Source organism: Uranotaenia lowii, chromosome 1, assembly GCF_029784155.1.
Source record: "Uranotaenia lowii strain MFRU-FL chromosome 1, ASM2978415v1, whole genome shotgun sequence".
Lineage (NCBI taxonomy): Eukaryota > Metazoa > Arthropoda > Insecta > Diptera > Culicidae > Uranotaenia > Uranotaenia lowii.
In genome coordinates this window covers 21782576-21804071 of record NC_073691.1, presented here as the reverse complement: position 1 = coordinate 21804071, position 21496 = coordinate 21782576, and the positions used below count along the sequence as shown (strand labels likewise).

Here is a 21496-nt window from a genome sequence, read left to right as displayed (position 1 = left end):
ACGTAGTCGGGGCACTGTCACTTGCACGACCTAAAGCACTCACGGGTCACCGGTGTTCTTTAACAAAGGGCTGATGGTGATTAGCGACACTGGGGGAAAACTAATGTACTGGGGCTCCCTTCACTAAGCCACCTCGACCGACCAGTTGGGGAAAAACGGCGTGAAGTCTTCCAACTGGCCGTTGAAAAAACTATCCAGATCACAACTGGATCTAATGTAACGTGGGAAGGGGGTCAGAGCCACCCAATTGCGGATACGAACGATTGTCACGTTTTGGTGTGTGACCGCGCAGTTGCTGCTCCACCTCGGACCGGAACTTGCATAAAAAGCCTCGCGTCTTGCGAGCTCCTTCTATTTATACCTTTTCTGCCTCTGATTTTAGCCCTGTTCCCATTTCCCGTCGGTGATGTTCTCGTCCCCTTCGATGACAGCAACATGACAGGAACAATACAGGAACTGACATATAGAGGGCTGGTGTCTTTTCGAACCAAACATTTTATGGCGTGCATTCCATAACAAAATATATTAATCTAACAAAACTAAACCTAACAAATAACTAACTAAATGAATAATAAATAAATAACGCGAAAATAAATAAATAAATAAATAACGAAGAATTTAATAAATTAATAAATAAATAAATAAACAAAACTAAATCCCTAAATGACACCAGCCGATTGCTATTAAAATTAGAACAAGACACCACACAAACATGAGATATCTTATCCTAATTTTAGACATTTACGAACAATAATTTTTATTTACAATATTTACAAAGTTTTCATCCAAACTGGCCCAAAAATCACAATTTTTATTGTAACCATTAAATGAATGGTTACAAGCTCAAATATCAAATTCCTTAATGCTAGAGGAGCATTTCTTGAAAACCCCTTTTAAAATCTTTGGAATTCTAGAAAACTCCTTAAAATGCAGTTATCTATTCAAATAATTCGTAGAAGCATTCACTTTTACACAGTAATTTTTAGAAATAATCTTGTTTTGTTGAAAAACACAAGTGATACTATTCTTATTTCGCACCCTTTATTCATATTTTTGGTCCTAAACTTATGCTTGATTTATCCGTGAAAGAATTCAAATAAACTGAAGAAGAAAATTTTGATGATTTACAACTATTTATATTTTAACTGGCAAAACACATAGTGGTAATATTCTTATTTCGCTCACTGTATAACTGAAACAGATTAAAATATCTTATTTATATGGGTTTGAGTACCTATTAATTTTGATATGCTCTCCTGATCGGATGGACACAAAAATGACGTTCCCCTGTGTACTCGAAATATTTTCATATAATAATTCCATTTCCGATTCTAAAGTTTGATTAAGAGTTCAAAGAAGGTACCGTAAAACGAAGTAACTTTGATCACCGAGTTTGAATTTTTGAATACTGTTTTCTACATTTGAAAGCCTCTTTATTGACTATCAAATAGGCAAAATTTGGTTTGTATTTGAAATTTTTTTTCTGTTAGTAAAATGTTATTTCAAAATCATAAAATATCTACAGTACCGTTCATAATTGTATAGAAATTGTAAGCACGCGCACTGTCACTTCGACTTTGATTTTCCATAACTTTTTACTCTGATGATATTTTTTAAATAAATTTTCCGCGTTAGATAGATTAACTATCACAATATTATATCACAAAATTTGAGCTTTCTGGAGTTAGTTTGGTCTGAAATACAGTAATTCAACAAAAATCGAACTTTTTGGACTTTTCTTATTTAAACTGCAATATCTCAGAAACTAAGCTACATTTTTTGTTGAAATTTTTCAGAATTATTGTTGAAATATAAAGTAATCATGTCTGAAGTTTTTGGAAAGTTCGATCGATGGGATCAAAAGTTACGGGAGGTACAATTTTTCAGGCATGAACCTAAAAATGCGATTTCTATAGAATTTTGGACGGTTCAGTCAAAAAATTGTCTGGCAAAAGCAATGAAGAAATGAAAAAACGGAATTAAAGATCTATTGGACATAATAATGGAAAGGCCTACAGGAATGTGTGAAGCTAAAATTTCATTTGTATCTTGTAGCCCCTAAATGTATGCACCATAAAAGTTATTTTTTTGATGAAACGTCAAAAGGAAGGTAAAATTCATAAACAAGCATTTGTCAATATTATAAGGTGTTTTGTATCCTTCATGATCAAGAAACTCGTAAAAATCGTCGAAAATAGAGACTGACCAATGTTACCCAAAGCATCAGATTCAAAACAGAGACGAAATCGATTTTTTAATCAAACTTTAAAAGAGTCTAATAAATTCCTGCAACCATGTTTCACGTTCATAGGAGTCCAGTACTGGTTTTAAAAAATTGAAACATTCCCAATTCCACTTAACAGAAAAAATAATCGAAAAATATTGAAAAAAGTGATCAATATTACCCGGATTACGGATTACCTTAAAGTTCGAAACTAACTGACACCATTTGATTCCCTTCTCGCTTGAAAATTAATTCAACACCGAACTGAGCCGGTGGTGAGAACGAATTCGTCCCATACTTGGGGAACCGACAAAAAAAACAACCGAACCAGTGTCACGACTCGACTGCAACCCGTAGGTCACGATGTTACAGTTAGTTAGGTAGCACTGCCATATACAATAACTGCGTAACAAGCTAGTAGCTACACAAAGAACCTGAATCGATTCCTTTGACGAGAAAAAAAAATACAGAAACGGAAAAGAGGAAAACAAAAAGCAATATCAACCGGCAACAGCCAAGCAACGACCGCAACGACACGGTGGAAAACAAAGAAAATCCCAATCGATGATGAAGGCAACAATTTCTGAAATTTATCTCGACACACAATCGGTGGTTTGATTTGACATTTTTCTTGCTGCTGCACTCGGTATTTCGATCACACCACACATGTGATCTTAGCCGCGTGTCGTCGTCGTGTGACGTAAGCAACGATGTCAGGTTCCTAAGGTAAATATAAACGCTCTGTGACAACCTGTGAATAAGTGCAGAAATGTGCGAACATAATTACGTTTGCCATAGCACTGCATACTCTGGTGTAACATATTGGAGAGCTGCGAGCGAAAAGGTATGACAATTAACAGCTTCAGCGTGTCAAAATTGAAATTAAGATGGCTCGGGTTGTTTGAAAACTTTTTCGTAGCAAACTCAGTAAAAATTTAAGAGTTTCTTGTGTAAACCTTAACATAACTTTAAATTTCACACAGAGATGCCATTCTCTACCGAGAAAAACGGAGAACGGAGAAAAAATCACCCCCGTGCGATAGTTGCAAATCACCCGGGTGAGATTTTTCGATCCTCTCCACACATTATTCGCACCCCGGTTTCGAAAGCCACACACACTTGAGTTCAATAGCTCCGGCGTGCGACGATTTGTCACTGTAGAGCACCCCGGTGAAAACACAGAACCGACTAGTTGAAGCCACCAAAAAGCAAAGACAAAAACAAACACGACGGTGTGCATAATAATAGCATCAACAAACGATGAATGTTTCGGGCGAGTGGTTCAGCTTCGTATGTGTTGGTAAACGCAACAAGCCAAGCCAGCTGCCGTCGCTGTCGCTCTCCTTGGTGAAAACATTTTTTCACTGTAGTGTGTGTTAGCTCTGTCGTGTTGATTTACAGATTCTCTACAGAGGTTCGGCTAAAAATCTCTGCGGTGCGTTTCAGAGAATCTCTACCGAGAATCGAAAACCGAGCACATCGGTGATTCTCGTTAGAGAAATTGCAAGCCTGATTTCACATAAAATTTCTATTATGTATTTTTTCTCTCGAAATTCTAGCCAACTTCATTTTAAAACTCATAGGCATCATATCACCAAAATAAAAGGCGATAGCCAAATCTGACAAAAGATTAAGTTCCAGGACGCTAAAATCAACAATTTTTTTAAGTCATAGGCTCAAAAATGCTGTTACCTTGAGTTATCATTAAAAAAAAAAAAAAGATTTTAAAATGTCAAGATGTATTCATTGAAAATTTTTATTATTATTATTTTTTTTATTTTCATATCTTGTTTTGATTTCCAAATTAATTTTCCGATTTTTATAGAACTGTATTTTTTGTTTTACCGAATTTTTGAGTAAGACTTTTTATTTGTTTTGTAATGTTTTCAATAATTTTGTCTTTGTTTTTAAATCCTGAAATTTTGTGTTTTGAGAAAATATTCTTCTTATTTTTTTTATAAGTAAAACATAATTTCTTTATTTTGAACTAGGACCCAATATTCCAAAAGATATTCAGAGCTTAGAAATGTTTCACTGTTGTTTTTTGATTATTACAAATCATGTTACTTGAATCGATCTAACCTTTTTCAAAGTTCGGAAAATGATTCGGAATAGCAGCTGTAAAGCTAAGTCTCTTTGTGCAATGTTATGCGAATAAGTATATGCTTCGTGCTTTCAATAATAAACAAAGCTAGGAATTCCTTATATATATTTCTAAGTTTTTTATTGATCATTAGAGAAATCACTCATCATCCAACTTGTCCATTGTCAATTTTAGCTTTCAACAATGAACTGAAGTCTGAAGTCTATTTTACAATAAGGTTTTGATTTCTTTTTAAATTTGGTGTTATATTTTATATATGTACTCTGTTTCTGTGTACTGACTCTTGTGTCCGAAGATTTATATTCTGGTTTAATTCGAAATTTCAATTTTCAATCTATTTCTGAAACTAGACTGCTTAAAATTTAGCAAACATCTTTGCTCATGTCTGCCCTACGCTGGGACTGCCACATTTTTGAAGTAACAGGTCTACGTACACCTACCGGTGACTTGCTCTGTGTTGAGGCCTGTACTATGTTTTCATCTTTCTTCTTTTTCATCAAACCTTTCTAGCTAATTCATGCATCTTGCATGCATCCTTCCTCTTCTCTCTTGCCTCAATCCCATTGCGCTCTTATAATCAACTTTGAAAATTTCGTTAAGAGCAGCAAAAATTTGTTTTGTTTTGGAGGTCTAACGTTCGCAAATCTGGCGTCATATGGAGTGTCAGAACTAGGCTTTTCCAATGAACCCTAGCCTGACAACGTTTTTAACCTTCCAAAGTCGTTCGGGTCAATATGACCCGAAGCGCACATTCAAATCATCATAACTCTTCGAGAAAAAATCGCAAAAATTTGATTTTAAAAACCTCCCTGGGGAATCACGAAATACACAATCTGTAGTACTAGGCAACTTCCTGTGACCATCGGAAGTGCTCCCTCAAAAAAATCCGTAATTAGGCTGTTCGGGTCTATATGACCCGAGAGTTTGCGTAAGTTCACCTTGCCGCAAATATTGAGCGATTTCGATGAATTTTAATTCATTGTATAGATAATTTATTCTAGTTTTTCAATATTGAAAAATAAAGTCGAAATATTTTACGAAATCATCAGTAGCTGATTCCGAATGAAAAAAGTCCCGAAAAAAAGCTCTTTTTAGAATGCCTATAACTTGAGACAGGTTCCAAATATTGCGCTGATTTTATGATATTTGGAATGGTCAAGAATGAATCTATCCATGGATGTATAAATTTTTGGTGGTCCAAAGGAAGTTTTGGCCGCTATCCCGGAACTTCCGGTAGAAAAAATTCTTACTTCAAAAAAGTCACCCAATTTTGGCTTTGCATTGCTGTATCTCGCTTACCAATGGATCGATTCTCTAAATTCAAATTTTAGTTTTTTTTCGTTAACTTTATTATCATTTTCGTAGAACATAGTTGGTTCCTCAAAAATCTCAGTTGTTCAGTATATGGTAATGAAACTCACATCTTTTTTGTCATTTTTCAAACTCCCCCTCATGTCGGTGGGTCTACGCGATTTTGTTAGCGTGATTTCTCTAAAATTTGAACTCAAATTGGTCACTTTTTATATACCTAGAGATTCATTAGAATCTCCTCTTTCGATTGACATACATTTTGTGTGGTGTTTTGAAATTTGTAGCAACGTTTTTCGAATTTACTGAAAGCTGCCAGATTTCAACCAGTTTGGTCCACGTTTTCAACAGGTTGGTGTACAAATCTCGCACCCCTCACGTAGCTGCGGGAGAAACAAATCCTGTAGCTCTCTTTTTGTCGCTCACCAAATCTACCACCCAACCCAGCAGCAGGAGGAACTGCCGTCTCGCCGCGTGGTTTGTTGATTGATTGTGCTGATGCTGATGCCTCTTTGCGTAGTAAATGTTTTGATTTTAAAATAGAGAAAGATTATTTTTCCAAATTGAAATAAGCTTCTTGAATCTTTTTAGATATTTTATCATTAGAATTCTTCAGTGATACATTTGTTTTGAATGTTATCATGATTCTTTTCTGAATTTTCTGAATTTTATAATTCTTCAGTGATACATTTGTTCTGAATGTTATCATGATTCTTTTCTTTTATTTCAAGCAGTGTCTACTGCAGGAGACACAAAATCTATGATTCAAGTAACAAATATTCTGAAATTTTGATCAGAAACTTTAATCAGAAATCGGAATTTGAATCGGAATCTGAAATTTGAAATTTAATCTGAATCTGAAATCGAAATCTGAATCTGAAATCTGAATCCGAAATCTGAATCTGAAATCTGAATCTGAAATCTGAATCTGAAATCTGAATCTGAAATCTGAATCTGAAATCTGAATCTGAAATCTGAATCTGAAATCTGAATCTGAAATCTGAATCTGAAAACTGAATCTGAAATCTGAATCTGAAATCTGAATCTGAAATCTGAATCTGAAATCTGAACCTGAAATCTGAATCTGAAATCTGAATCTGAAATCTGAAATCTGAATCTGAGTTCTGAATCTGAATCTGAAATCGGATCTTGAAATTTAAATCTGATGTCTGAATCTAAAATCTGAAATCTGAAATCTGCAATCTGAAATCTGTAATCTGAATCTGAAATCATGGACGTGAACTTTAGAAATGTTGCCCATCCATTAAAATATTAAATCAAAAAAGATTCAAGCAATTCCTACAACAATAAAGCATTCATTTCGTTATCAGCATCAGCTCAATCAATCAACAAACCACGCGGCGAGACGGCAGTTCCTCCTGCTGCTGGGTTGGGTGGTAGATTTGGTGAGCGACAAAAAGAGAGCTACAGGATTTGTTTCTCCCGCAGCTACGTGAGGGGTGCGAGATTTGTACACCAACCTGTTGAAAACGTGGACCAAACTGGTTGAAATCTGGCAGCTTTCAGTAAATTCGAAAAACGTTGCTACAAATTTCAAAACACCACACAAAATGTATGTCAATCGAAAGAGGAGATTCTAATGAATCTCTAGGTATATAAAAAGTGACCAATTTGAGTTCAAATTTTAGAGAAATCACGCTAACAAAATCGCGTAGACCCACCGACACGAGGGGGAGTTTGAAAAATGACAAAAAAGATGTGAGTTTCATTACCATATACTGAACAACTGAGATTTTTGAGGAACCAACTATGTTCTACGAAAATGATAATAAAGTTAACGAAAAAAAACTAAAATTTGAATTTAGAGAATCGATCCATTGGTAAGCGAGATACAGCAATGCAAAGCCAAAATTGGGTGACTTTTTTGAAGTAAGAATTTTTTCTACCGGAAGTTCCGGGATAACGGCCAAAACTTCCTTGGACCACCAAAAATTTATGCATCCATGGATAGATTCATTCTTGACAATTCCAAATATTATAAAATCAGCGCAATATTTGGAACCTGTCTCAAGTTATAGGCATTCTAAAAAGAGCTCTTTTTCAGGACTTTTTTCATTCGGAATCAGCTACTGGTGATTTCGTAAAATATTTCGACTTTATTTTTCAATATTGAGAAACTAGAATAAATTATCTATGCAATGAATTAAAATTCATCGAAATCGGTCAATTTTTGCGGCCAGGAGAATGTACGTAAACTGCAGGTCAAATTTATCAAAAATAGATTTGTACGGAAATTTTGCGAACGGCTTTGGAAGGTTAAAATATAACAGAGACCCTCTCAAAATTGATCATCTAAGCCCTTCCCTCTTTTGGTTCTGAGGACCTCAATTGGAAAGGTATTCACTAAATAAGAGGCTCAGCAAAGTCCACCTGTAACCATTCTCGAGAAACAATACCAAAAGAATAGTGTTCCTGAACATCGGCAGAGCCGTTTGGGTTTATTTATGACGACTTAGTGATGAATTCTCGATGGGTACAATGACGATTCGCCAGGGATCCTTGAACCTGCTATGAGTCCAGAATTTGGAGAAGAATTACTTCATCGGCGAGGCATTCGTGTAGTATGTGCCCGATTCTCCGGGATAATCGACAGAGGTAAGATTGACCTTTTGCGTAGAGGATCACGTCTCGTAGGTTCACCATCTGCGAGCATTCGAACGAGCATCGTTACGTTTTGAAGTAATATTCTCGGATTAGGATTCCGAGTAGCCTGTAAGGTCGTCCTGAGCCGGCGTTAGATGATTGATCTCGCCTAGAATCATATTGAAAATATGCGTAAAAATACCTACGATACTCGCTGTATACAGAGACGATTCGCGAGGGTGCCTTTTACAGGTCACTCGTCCAGAAAAGGCAACTCCCGATAAGACCACGTCCGAAAACCTTTATTCTTAAAGAAAAAAGGGCATCGATAAAGATATGTTGGAAGATTGATTCGTTTATGAGTATTGTCGTGTAGGACAATAGCGCGAGGATGACCTTCCATTCGACGATCATTTGATATGGGAAGAGAGAGAGTCTCAGAGAGCAGGACCTTGGGCCTTCTGCTATGGCCACAAACGCGTTTGACTAAATTATCTTGGTAGTAAAAGGGGATCATCCTAGGATCGAGTTTGGCTAGACCCTCCGAAACAACCTCTTTAATGCCTAGGAATTTAGGCGCACACTGCCGCAGTTAAAGTTTGCAGCATCGCTGTGTTGCTAGTGAGCCTTTTTTTTCAAACAGGTTCATATTGATGCGTTTGTTCCAGAACAGGACGTATAAAAGGTATACCCTTAGTCGGAAAATTTTACCCATGGACCAACCAAAATGTGCCATCTGGTTGATAAAAGAACGAAATTCATCAGATATACATAGTTGGCTTTTCGACAGACCGAAGATCGGTAGGTCGAATGGGTCCATTACGCCGGATGGATCTTTCAGGCCGAACGTCGTAAACCGAAGATATGCCGAATGCCGAAAACTTTGGGTTGAATATGCTTTTCCAAATATGCTTTTTTGGCCAAATAACCAGGCCACATTTCGATGATTTGAGACCGAAGTCTACCAAAGGTACCGAATTTCAGCATTTTCTACTGTATTCGGAGGCAAATTCACAATAATTAGAGTCCAGGCCGCCCGCTTTTCGAACTGTACACCCGAGTTCGATTTTCAGATCAAGCTTTTAGAGCGCTGGAATGGTTTCGCGGTTAGAATGGCGCCACTAAGCGTATTCTGGGTTCGAATCCTGTAACCGGAAAGGTACATCCATGTTGGCAGTATGTGAGTGACCTTTCTTAACCCAAAAACGTCTTCCTTCAACTGGTAGGAATCATGAAAAAAGGATCGTTTGGGATCGCTCACTACTTTGAGCTGCCTCCATAAACATTAAATTTCTCTTGAACTTTCCACCGATTTTTCCTTTCGCTTTCTTTACGTAATAAAAAAAAGTCGATGATTTCTGCTAGGTCCGTTTAAAATGTGATTTTTTCAACCCTCTGACAAATACAATTGTTATAAATTACGTCAGCTTAAAAAAAAAGTAAATATCTCATGGATTACAGTGGCACGTTCGCAAATATACCGAAATAACATGTTCAATTCCTAACGCCTTTTTAACGATCTGATGACATTACAAATTTCATCGAGCTTCAAACGGCGAGAGACTGAATCCGGACTCCTGTCATGGAAGGACGACGACGTTATGCGCACCTGTATGAGGCGTAAGAAAAAAAAATATCGCACGATCGTGTCGATTCTGTTTCTGATAATGGTTGGGGTTTGGTTACAAATTAACAACAAAATAAAAAATTGGAATAAAATAAGAAAAAAAAAATGGAAACAATTCACCTATATGGGGTAAAACGAATATGTAAATCGGCCTAGGCTTGTACATGACTGTACACTATTATTGGTGTTAGAGGAGGGAAGGTAGTTTGTTGAACCAACCTGTCTGAATTTAGAACGATCATAGTAGTACACGACGGCAGCTTCGCACTAACACGGCAGGCCTCGACGGATTTTCTCGGAGTGTACGCGAGCGAGCGAGTTATTGCTCCTGTTTTTTATTCGTTTCTCCTGCCTGGTGTTATTTTTGCAGATGTTGTTGATGATGCGAGGTTGGAAAATCTTTTCGCCTACTACTAAGCAGCGAAATGAGATTTCGCGCGGATGGTTTGCTCCGCCTGAATGGTTGCTTCGATCGACGTTCTGTCTGTTTTCTTCCACCGACTGACTATTGTTGTTTGCTACTTGCTAGGCAACAGACCTTGGGACTCGTCGTCGTCGTCTACCCGCTGCTGCTAATCACACGCACTGATATTGTCACGTCGTCCGAGTATAGATGGGCATGAGAGAAAAAGATTAAATCTGTGAATCTTGATCAGCAGAGTAGAGGTACACACAACGACGGAGGATGGCAACGTCGACACGTCGAGTTGTGGTTGTTGTTTTTGTAGTTGGTGGTGTGGAAGAAAAAGAAATTCACACGATACACATTAATGGCACTCTCACTCACTATTTTGCCAGCTAATAAACTGGGGGAAAAAATCAACACATCTACTATATGATACGGTCCGGTTGCCTGGCCTCCCCAATATGGGCGATGTGTCACACGATTTGGGCAAATCAATTGATGGAAAACGACGACGGAATGAGAAACACCGCGGACCCGATACGGATTAGATGGCGCAGCAGCATCAGCAACAGCATGAGCAATTGCAGCTGCCTGATGTGGGAAGAAGGGTGCAGGGAAATATTTGAACTTGAAAAAAAGATGTCGACTTCTACACTCTATCTATTGCTGTGTTCCACTTGTTCAAGTGCAGCACTTCTTACGCGTTCGGCCACTTCTGTCGTCGTGTCACTACCGTGCGAAACAGTCTCCCCAATTTTGCTTCGCCAAACTAATGTGTGATTCACATATATCTAGTAGGCGCTGATGACTACACGGACTAGTATTAAAGATAATCACCCTAATACCCGCAGGAGTCGCAGTCCACAACACATCAAAAGTCTTGACGTTGCTGGTGCTGCTGCTGCTGCTGCTAGTGCTCATCAAAGTAGGCCTGAAGAAGACACTTCGCGCGATTCACAGGTTCACTCACGCGAATATGCAAATTTTTCGACCTTCCCATACCCCACACTTGCACGGTCATTTCTACCTGGGCACATTCCCCATTACTATTGGCTACCTGGCCTGACCTGTGGTGACGATGATCGAAAATTCCAAACTCTGCCTGGTGCTAACTAGTATCACAATTCACGTAATCAACACCATCTGTGTCGAACTGCGGCAGGTAGTCCTGGTCCGTAGCTGCCCTTGCCTGTCCGGAGGCCGCGAATAGTATCAAATCCTCTAAAACTTCCTTTCTTGGCAATGATGGCCAGGTCGTGATTATATGATTTTTGACGACGACAACCAAGAAGACGGGGTCGTTGCGCGAGTGATTGCGTATATATGGGCACCTTCCTTAAAAGAAAAATTACCTTTTTTTTGCACTCTACTCCTGGTGGTTGGTGCCTATACCTACAAATTCTATATGTACGATCGACCGAACGACGACCGACGACTGCTTCGAATGTGTGTTTTTGGGCGTCGAAGTTTTTGCAAGTGATCCGAGCGGAGTGCAGAAAGCGACTGCCAAAATAAGGAAAAATGAAAAATGTCATTTTCCTTCCCCTCGCTCGTGTTGGAAACCACCCATCGGCCACCACCCAAAACTCAAATCGCCTTTAGCTTAACTTACGTATACGCCTCGCCGTCGTCGTCGCGGCGAACAAATACGCCTGTAGCGACAGACAGAGGCAAAACGTGCTCGCTCAGCGTCGTGTCCCGTCAGTTTGGCACACGAATACCTTCTGAAAGCATATTGCCTTGAATCTCGTTGAGCATACCTTGGCCATAGGTTACCCACTTTATTTAGTACTAGCCATGGAGTGGGTCGCTGTCTAAAAACTTTGCAAATCATGTCGTTAACGGTCGAGTGTGGCTAATCTGTTGAATTCAATATGCACCGAATAATATAGGATCTTAAAAACCTTTAATTTCAACAGTTTGATAACGTATGTATAAAGGCAAATACACGCCAACAATAACATTTGAGTCATGTGACTCATTCCACGAGCTTGTCCATCACAAAGTCATTTCTAATTTTTCATATCCGTTTGAATTCATACAAACCATGTTTAAGGGCCTTGTTCAGCATTTAAAAAAATCCAATTCCAATTAATGTTACGCATGCGATTAAATATGTTCATTTTTAATAACAAAAATGTAATTTTTGACGATTGTTTATGATTTTCTCACTGCACACGTTACATTCAATTTGTTTTACGTTCTTGTGAAGTCCCGAAATTGAACCCTATTGAGGTTGTATTTCATACTGCCGCAGAACTGAGCTGATTTTTTTTAAAAACGAACACAAACACATATAGGATCTCAATGAAACTTGACGTTTCCTCGAAGAGATTCCATTTTTTCTTAACACACTAAGCGTACATCTTTTGATGATATGATGGCTAGCATCTTACAAATGCTAAAACCACCAACCCACAGAATGTGTACTATGTAAGCTGTTGAGGCATGGTAATCGAACAGCGAGTACGCAGCGAGCGAGGCATCGAGATTCGACACGGCGCAGTACGCGAAGGCGCGCGCGGCGCGAGAAATATTTCACCTCTTTCAAATTATTGTTCTGCAAGCGAATTGTTTGGCAGAAGAAAGGACGCTTTCTTCGCCAGCGAAAAGAAAGCTTGGCTTGGGTTTCCGAATCGCCATTCCCATCACTTCGATTTGTTCCAGCGCGACGACTACACGGCCAGGCCGAAAAGTGTCCCAAAATTATTGTTTAAAGTTTCTGTTAATTGTTAAGTGTTAGAAATAAAGTTAATATAAGTCGTTGAAGTTTCTTTAAAGTTTAAAATAAAAGTGTAGTTAATGTGCAATAAATTGTTTGAACTGTATGTGAAAGTTTATCATCATTTGACCACAAAAACTAAGAAGTGAATCCTAAGAACTTACCCGAAAATTTGGGAGCTAGTATCCGCACCTCATTAATGTCTGGGAATCACCCACTGCAACCCTGAGCCCTCGTGACCGGGAATTGATCTCATGACCGTTGACTTAGAAGACTTGAATGATATCCTCTAGGCCACGGGCGGCGCCACGGGCGGCGCCACTGGCTAGCTTCTGGAAAAGTCAGTTGTGTTAGCGATTGCCCAATAGACTGGCCCATAACAAAAAAAATCCCTATATTCCACGCGGCACCCCCTAGGTTGGTGCATTTAGGTGAAAAAATGACTTTCTGAAAGTTTCAGATCATTTGAAAGAAGCACGAGCTGGCGCAAAGAAATTGAAATTTGTATGGAGATTTTCGGCAAAATGTATGAAAAATCGACATACTTTCACTCTTTGTGTTCCAAAATATGTTTCCAGTATGCTAGAAAGCTCAGAATTTCAGGAATTGTAGTTCAAACAATGATAAACAAGTTTGTAGAAGATTGTGACGCAATACGAGTTGACTATGATGAGTCATCCGCAATTGAATGTGTGATTTTTTTCTCATTTTATAGATATACCGTGAACGGTGTATAGTTGGATATAACTTGATCGCATTGTCACAATGAGAATTACAGATAGAAAGTTTGTGTCTTCGGCAAAGTTGTAGCTTATTTTATAACAAATATCTTTGCAAAAAATTAAAGACAGGTTTGAAAAACTATAAACTGCTGCATTGTGCGACGACGCGATCAAGTTAGTGCGATTATTAGCTCATACACCGTTCACGATATATCAATGAAATGAGAAAAAAATGACACATTCAATTGCGGATAACTCATCACAGTCAAATCGTATCGCGTCACAATCTTCTACAAACTTGTTTATCATTGTTTGAACTACTATTCCTGAAATTCTGAGCTGTTTAGCTTACTGGAAAAATATTTTAGAATACAAAGAGTGAAAGTATGTCGATTTTTCATACATTTTGCCCAAAATTTCCATACAAATTTTAAGTCCTTTGCGCCAGCTCGTGCTTCTTCCAAATGACCTGAAACTTCCAGAAAGTCATTTTTTCACCTAAATGCACCAACCTAGGGGGTGCCGCGTTGAAAAAAATGTTGTAAAAATCATCCCATACAAATTTGGGCCAGTCTATTGCCCAACATCCTTAGTTTTTTTATTAATTATACTAATAATAATAAACTTAAAACCAGAAGCTAACCTTAAATTAAACTTATTGTATAGAGATCGAATTTCTGCGATGGAAGACTACTGCATCGATTTCCCTCTAAAGTTAGAGATGATTTTGTTGGCCATCTCTTCGCTCGATTCAATGCCCGCAATCCGATGAAGATCTTCGGTGCTTCAAAACCTTATTCTGAATCCTCTGGATGACTTTCTTCCTCGTCGCGCAGCAGCTAGACCAAATCGGAACTCATACATTATCGCTGGTCCGGAACACTTGTTTGTATAAATATAAGCATCTTATTCCTTAGGCACAGTCTGGATTTCCTGTTGATGAGAGAATAAAGAGATTTAGTGGATTTATTACATTTAGATTGAATATTTTCAATGTGAAAAGTAAGATTCCGATCAAGTGTGAGTCCCAAGTACTTCACGTGATCAGCAGACCATTCTAATGAAACCCCATTAAAAGCTATGGAATGATTTTCATTAGATTTTAAAAATTTGAAAATTAAAAATTTGGCTTATGGGGAAATAAAATAAGTTGAGTTTTAAAAGCGTTATGAAAATTTTCCACATTTTCAAGTAATTCAAAAAGGAGTTTTAATTTTTTTGCAATCTACTGCGTACCACCCCTAAAATCCTACCTTTGGCTGAAAGCAAAGGTTTGTCATCAAATTATCTTCTGCCTTTCCCTTCTGAAATATCAGGAAGATCAGAAGTAAAAATCTATAGGGTGATTTGCCAATCGTTGTCCCCTAACCCATTGTTGCACAGCATGACTTAAATTGTCAATATTTTAGCTGTTTTTCAACTTTTCCTCAAAAATAAAACTGAATCATGTAATTCGGAATGTTTTCTCATGAAATGAGGCCTTTGTGATATTTTCTGCTGGTAAGTGTGTATCTTACGGCAGTATTAATTTTTCTTGTTTTTTTCGCGCGATTTTTGTGCTAATTGTTAACAAAAACTTTAACATTCCTTCTACAGCAAATAAGGTTTTACGTCAGAACAAAACATTTTTCGTATCAGTTTTCCATACGAAACGTTTGTTGGACAATTTCAGCACCATGATTTTGAAAAAAAATTATGATCCATACTTAACCAGAAAATATGTTGGATCGTGCAACAATTGGTCCGCTCAATCTCCTCCTGCCCCATTGTTGTACATAATTCCGCTGCAAAATTTGTTTGGAAATTTCAAATTTATAAATTCGTATACCTCCAATAACTTTGTTTGGTTTGTTTTTACAACAAAAAATAGCAATAAAATTTTTGAAAGCGATTGATTAAGTCCTGAATTATAACAACGTGTTTTGAATAAGTATGGAGGCTTGTACGAAAAAATCCAAATTTTTATTCAAAAACGATCAGAGATGTACTGAAAGTTCAAAAACATAATTTTGTATTTTTAAAATATTTCTTGGTTCTTGCAATACATTGCATGTGAACAAAAACTAAACCTAACTTATACTTCAGAAATGATAGTCGTTGTCATACAAAAAATTCAAAAAAGGTAAATATTTTTTAATTTTAGTGTATTGACAGCTAATTTGAAAGCTGGTTAACCAGATGAAAATAAGAATCGCATTATACTGCTATGCATAACCAATAAGTGTGATGATTTAAAACTTTCGCAAAAACATGTCGTGAAATTATTGAAAGCTTCAGAAAGCAAATCCTGCAATTTTACTATACTTTTCAATGGATTACGATTTTTTATTTCGAAATTGTTATAACTTTTTTCATGAAATACTTTGCTTCTTCTCATGCTGGAAAACAATTATTCTTAGGAATGGGCAAAATCAATAATTTAAAACAAAATTCATTTCTAACTTATTTGAATTTCTTGTATATGCGAAAAATTCTTTTTGCATAAAAATTGTCATACAACATTGAACACGTTCATTGACTACATGCAACTAAAACAACTCGAATTGTCTATTGATATGACATGTTTTTTTTCTGAATAAGTGGATATTTACGTTTAACTAGTAATTTTAGTGAATTCTGTGCTTTAATTAATTATTTTACACTCAGAATTTTCACATTTTTTGCACTCAATGTTGATTTTTAATAACTAATTCAATAATTCAAAGACACTTATATCCATAAGTTTATTTTTTCTACCGTCAAATCTTAAAAATGAAGTTTTGAAATTATTAAACTCATTGAAAAACTTATGTTTTCAAAATTTAATTTTTTAATTTACTTTTATTTTTATAATTAATATTAGTTCTTTATATGAAATTTGCATTGTCTGAAAAATGTCAAAGTCAACTCAACTGCATTGGGTTTGAGAGACTACTTTTTTATCAGATTTATTTTGAAATCCTTTATCCCAACCATTTATTCAACATTTTATGCAAAGAATCTTAAAGCTGTTCTGAAAAAATCTGTTTCTCTAATTTCGTGACGACAAATCTAAAACAATTTTATTCCATGTCAACAGCGATCCCTTTGATATTGTTATTAATATTGTCAGAATATGTACAGAAGGAAAACTACGACCCCTAATTCCAGAAACTAGAAGTCGAACGTTGAAAGACCCGAAATATTACTTATCTAACGTGCAATTTTCTCAGGAATTCGAATCTGCCGTCGAGTTGCCGTCACTGGTCATCCAGAAAAATAAACAGTCATAGATTTGTGAAACTTAATTTGATTCAAAACAGTTTTTCAGCCGGACAACTCTCGGAAAGCATTTCTATGTGATGTGATTGTTTCCTGAAGATTGATGAAATGCTACTGAGGTTACATTAATTAAGGCAGAAACACAATACAGCGTCGGTCGTCGCGTCACCTCAGCGGTCAACGCTGTCGATAAGTACTAAAACGCGGACGCGACGCACCCGACGATTTTTGCATCACAATTCAGCGTCAAGAGACATCTTAGACATCTTAGATGTCTCTTGACGCTGAATTGTGATGCAAAAATCGTCGGGTGCGTCGCGTCCGCGTTTTAGTACTTATCGACAGCGTTGACCGCTGACGTGACGCGACGACCGACGCTGTATTGTGTTTCTGCCTTTACAAATAAACCCACTTATATGAAAAAAATATTTAAATCAATTAACTTTTCGAAAAAAAAATTCTTAAACAAAATTGTAAAGCATGAGCATAAATCAGTCAAACGATCTGAAACTTTGGGCGTGGTTGTGTGCATTTTCAAGTTTTAAATTGAGATTCATTATGTAAAAATCGATCGACTTCCAAGTGAGCCCTAAAACATTTGTTTTGTAAAATCGGATCTTCTTCATAGGGGTAAAAGGGGGTAAAACAGATCACGTTCTCTAATTTTTTCACCTGTTAATAGCTACTTAAAAATCAAGCACTATATACCTTTCAGTTCATTCTATGGGATTTTGAAGACATAAAGATTTATGTTGGTAGGACATATAAAGAAAAAGGCTCAACACTGGGCAAATTTGGTTAAATAACACTCCATTCAAATGGCTTCGGGTAAATTAAGAGGTGGATTTGAGTTTCTGAGAAAACTTCACATGTGATAAATGCTATTCCAGGCACTCAAACCAGCGGCTTTGTGTTTTTTTGGAGGCCGAATTGGAATTGGAAAGTGCATTGGACGGTTTATATGGAAGACCCCCCCCCCCCTTCCCCTCATAAGGGGCCGTCTAAAAATTAGATTGCATTTGAACTAGAAGATCTCATAATAAGCTTCCGTAACAAATATCAGCCTATTCGACCTCTTGGTGACTGATTTTTAAAATGTGCAACCATTGGAAAAAAATCGGACAACATTATGCACGACACAAAATTTGCCTGTGCAACTATTGGGCACAGACAAGCTGTTTTAAATGATTTTTTAAATTTTTATGTCACTTTTTTCAAACACTTGAACTTTTGGGTCTTGTTGACCAATCCTGTATGAGTGCATCGATAAAAAAAAATCGAGTGAATTTGGTTAAAATCACTAAAATACAGCATAAACACCAAAATCAAGTGCTTAGCTGTGCAACGATTGGCAAATCACCCTATATATAAAAAGCAATTTCTGTATGTTTGTTTGTTTGTTTGTTTGTTTGTTTGTTTGTTTGTTTGTTTGTCCTCTATAGACTCAGCCGTCTTAAGAGCTAGAGAGCTGAAATTTGGCATGGATACTCATTAGGACCAGGAAGGATGAAAAATGTTTTCAGTTTTTTGGATGACCCCTTCTGAAGGGGGTCGTCCATACAAGACAAATATTGTTTTCACGATATTGGCGTTATTTTTCGTCGGATTGTGTTGAAAATTTGCACATGAGTGTTTTGAAAGACGAGCAATCGATTTCAGGTGTCAAATTTTGTGTAAGAGGACAGCCAAAGGGGTCGTCCATATTAACTGTTCACTGTTTTTGCGATATTGACGTTATTATACATCGTATTCAGATGAAAATTGGTACACGATAGTTTTGAGTGACGTGCAATCGATTTCAGGTATCCAATTTAGTGTAAGGGGCCGGCAAAAGGGGTCTTCCATATTAAATTTTCAGTATCTTAGTGATATTGTCGTTTCTATACATCGGATTGGGATGAAAATTTGCACATAGGAGTTATTAGGGACAAATAACTGATTTCACTTATCCGAACTAAAATCGGGGGTCGGCCAAAGGGGTCGTCCATGTTAACTATTCACTGTTGATGCAATATTGTCATTATTATACATCGTATTCAGACGAAAATTGGTACACGAGGGTTTTGAGAGATGAGCAATGGATTTCAGGTATTCAAAACAGTTTAAGGGGCCGGCAAAGGGGGTCGTCCATATAAACCTTTCAATATTTTTGCAATATCTACGTTATTATACATCGGATTGGGATGAAAATTTGCACACGGTAGTTTTCAGGGACGGACAATAGATCTCAGATGTCAAATATTTTGCCAGAGTCGACGAAAGGGGTCGTCCATATAAATTAATTTTTCACTATTTTTAGCAATATTGACGTTATTATACTATGAATTGGTTTGAAAATTTGCACACGGGAGTTATGAGGGAAGGGCAATCGATTTCAGATATCAAAGTTTTATAAGAGCCCCCGAAAGGGGTTTAGCTTTTTGGCAATAATTGCGTTGTTATGCAATGATTTAGTCAAAATTTATACGCGTGGTTTTTGATTCCTGATTTCATATTTAGTAGCAGACGACAGACGAAGTGATCAACCAATATTTTGGCAATTATTACTTAACAATGAATCTGGAAAATGCTTGGCAATTGACTTTCATACAAACTGTTCATGACATATTCCACGTTGAAAGCGAAACGGAGTTCGTATGGGATCAGCTAGTATTATATAAAATTGGCCCAAGTGTGCTTCCCTGAGGGACACCAGCTCTTATGGGTGTCTTTTCAGAGCATGAATTTTGATAGCTTACTTGTAAAGTTCGGCTAGTCAAGTAATTTTGAATACTTTTAGAGAGATACACGGGAAAATCAAATCGAACTTATTTAGCTACTAAACCTATGTGGCAAACACTGTCAAAAGCTTTTTCAATATTTAGAAGAGCAACACAGGTTGAATAACCTTCAAATTTGATAGCGTTAATCATACTAGTTACACTCAAAATTTGATGTGTGACTTTCTACTGTCCATGACGAAAACCAAATTGAGATTTTACACATCATTTTGAGTTTTGTTGTAGTCCGGGTTAAGAAAAAAATTATTTCAAAATATGTTTTACATGCTGTTTACTATAAAGCAGAGATGTACCGAATATTCAGTCGGCCGAATATCGTCAAAAACCGTTAAGCCGAATATTCGGCTCACCGAATAGTTGAGCTAAGGCCGAATTGGCCGAATATTTATTATTTAAATTTATACAATAACAGACTATCATATTTTTCAATTGATTTTGGATAATTCATGAAATATCCTAAAGTAATGTTGAAAGAGCTACACAAGCATCGAAAACTTATGGTTCAGCAAAGCATCTCAGGGATATCTGTATACCTTTCACAGTAGATCGTACAGGAGAATGCTAACGAATATCGCTTCGATTATCGTTCCAGATTTTCTTGATACAGCTTGCCCATAAATCCGATAAAGAATTCGAGATAAGTTAAATCTGACCGGGATGCTCAGATATTGTTTAAAATTTTCCGAATTTTGCCCGGGTTTATTCAGATTATTCGATAAGTCAAATAAAAAACTAAAATTTCTCTTTGAAAATTTGAAGATTTTGCATTCAAAAACGATTTTTGATAAATTCCAAAATAAACACAAATTTTTGTTTAATCCTTCGATACAATTTTTACACTGCTGCTGTGATTCAATGAAAAAACTTTAAATTTCATGTTTTTTATTTCTTTTTCCTCTTGTATGTTTGAGAATAAACCCTTGATTTTGTTCAGATTTGCCCTTTTTTTAAATTTTTTTTTCAAAAATCGTTTTTAATTTTCCAACTATTTGGGTACGTTGTTTCAACAACTGTTTTGAAAATATCTTACTGAAATTAGATCTTCATCTTATTCGATCTTCATCTAATTCGTTATCAAATAAGCATTTTCAAATTGTTTGGCAGTGTCACAGATTTCACAGGAACCCAATCTTCTTCTTGTTAAACGCTTTAGAAGCGACAAATCGTCTGATGTCCTTCCTGGTTGAAAATAATCAACTCAAAACACGAGGGGCAAGGTAGAAGGAAATTGAAATAATAGATTTTATTGTTTTCATTAAAAACTCAATGGAATATTCGACCGAATAGTAGAAAAAGTCAATATTCGGTATTCGGCCTATCTCTACTATAAAGTCATTAACTCTAGCTTTATGATGTTTTTCAATCTTTTTTTTTTTCAAATGAAAACCATCAAATTGAATAGAGTTAGCCAATTCTTATCTAAATGTTCGGTTTTAAAAGTAAGTGTAAACATACAACAAAATCATTAAAATTAGTTAAAAATTTAGCAATATTTCTAGTGAATGAGGGAATTGAATTCTAGAAAACCTTGTAGAACGGAAAACCGGGAATAAAGGAATAAAATGTGCCACCCTGAATTATTCAAACGCCTTAATTTATATCTTTAATCTTGCGTGATTTCGCAATAAGTTTCAGAGACGCAATGAGGGTTTTTTTTTTAAATTATTTAAAAAAGGGGTTTAAATTTTTAACTCAACAAATGGCATTCCCTAGCAGTAAAAAGGCTTGTTGCTAATGGGTTTTATAGGTTTTATACTTT

General features: G+C 36.6%; 1 protein-coding gene across 9 annotated transcripts in view; it reads right to left on the bottom strand.

Moving 5' to 3' along the window:
• LOC129740297 (ubiquitin carboxyl-terminal hydrolase 2) overlaps window positions 1-11813 on the bottom strand; it is a 40495-nt gene extending 28682 nt beyond the window's left edge. For 2 of the 9 annotated variants that reach the window (XM_055731929.1, XM_055731930.1), the window contains exons 1-2: window positions 11626-11788; window positions 10087-10673 (exon numbers count right to left, since the gene is read on the bottom strand). The gene's annotated coding sequence lies outside the window, so the exon portion shown is untranslated. The other 7 variants (XM_055731924.1, XM_055731921.1, XM_055731922.1 and 4 more) reach the window with 7 other exon arrangements.
• Window positions 11814-21496: the final 9683 nt, after the last annotated feature.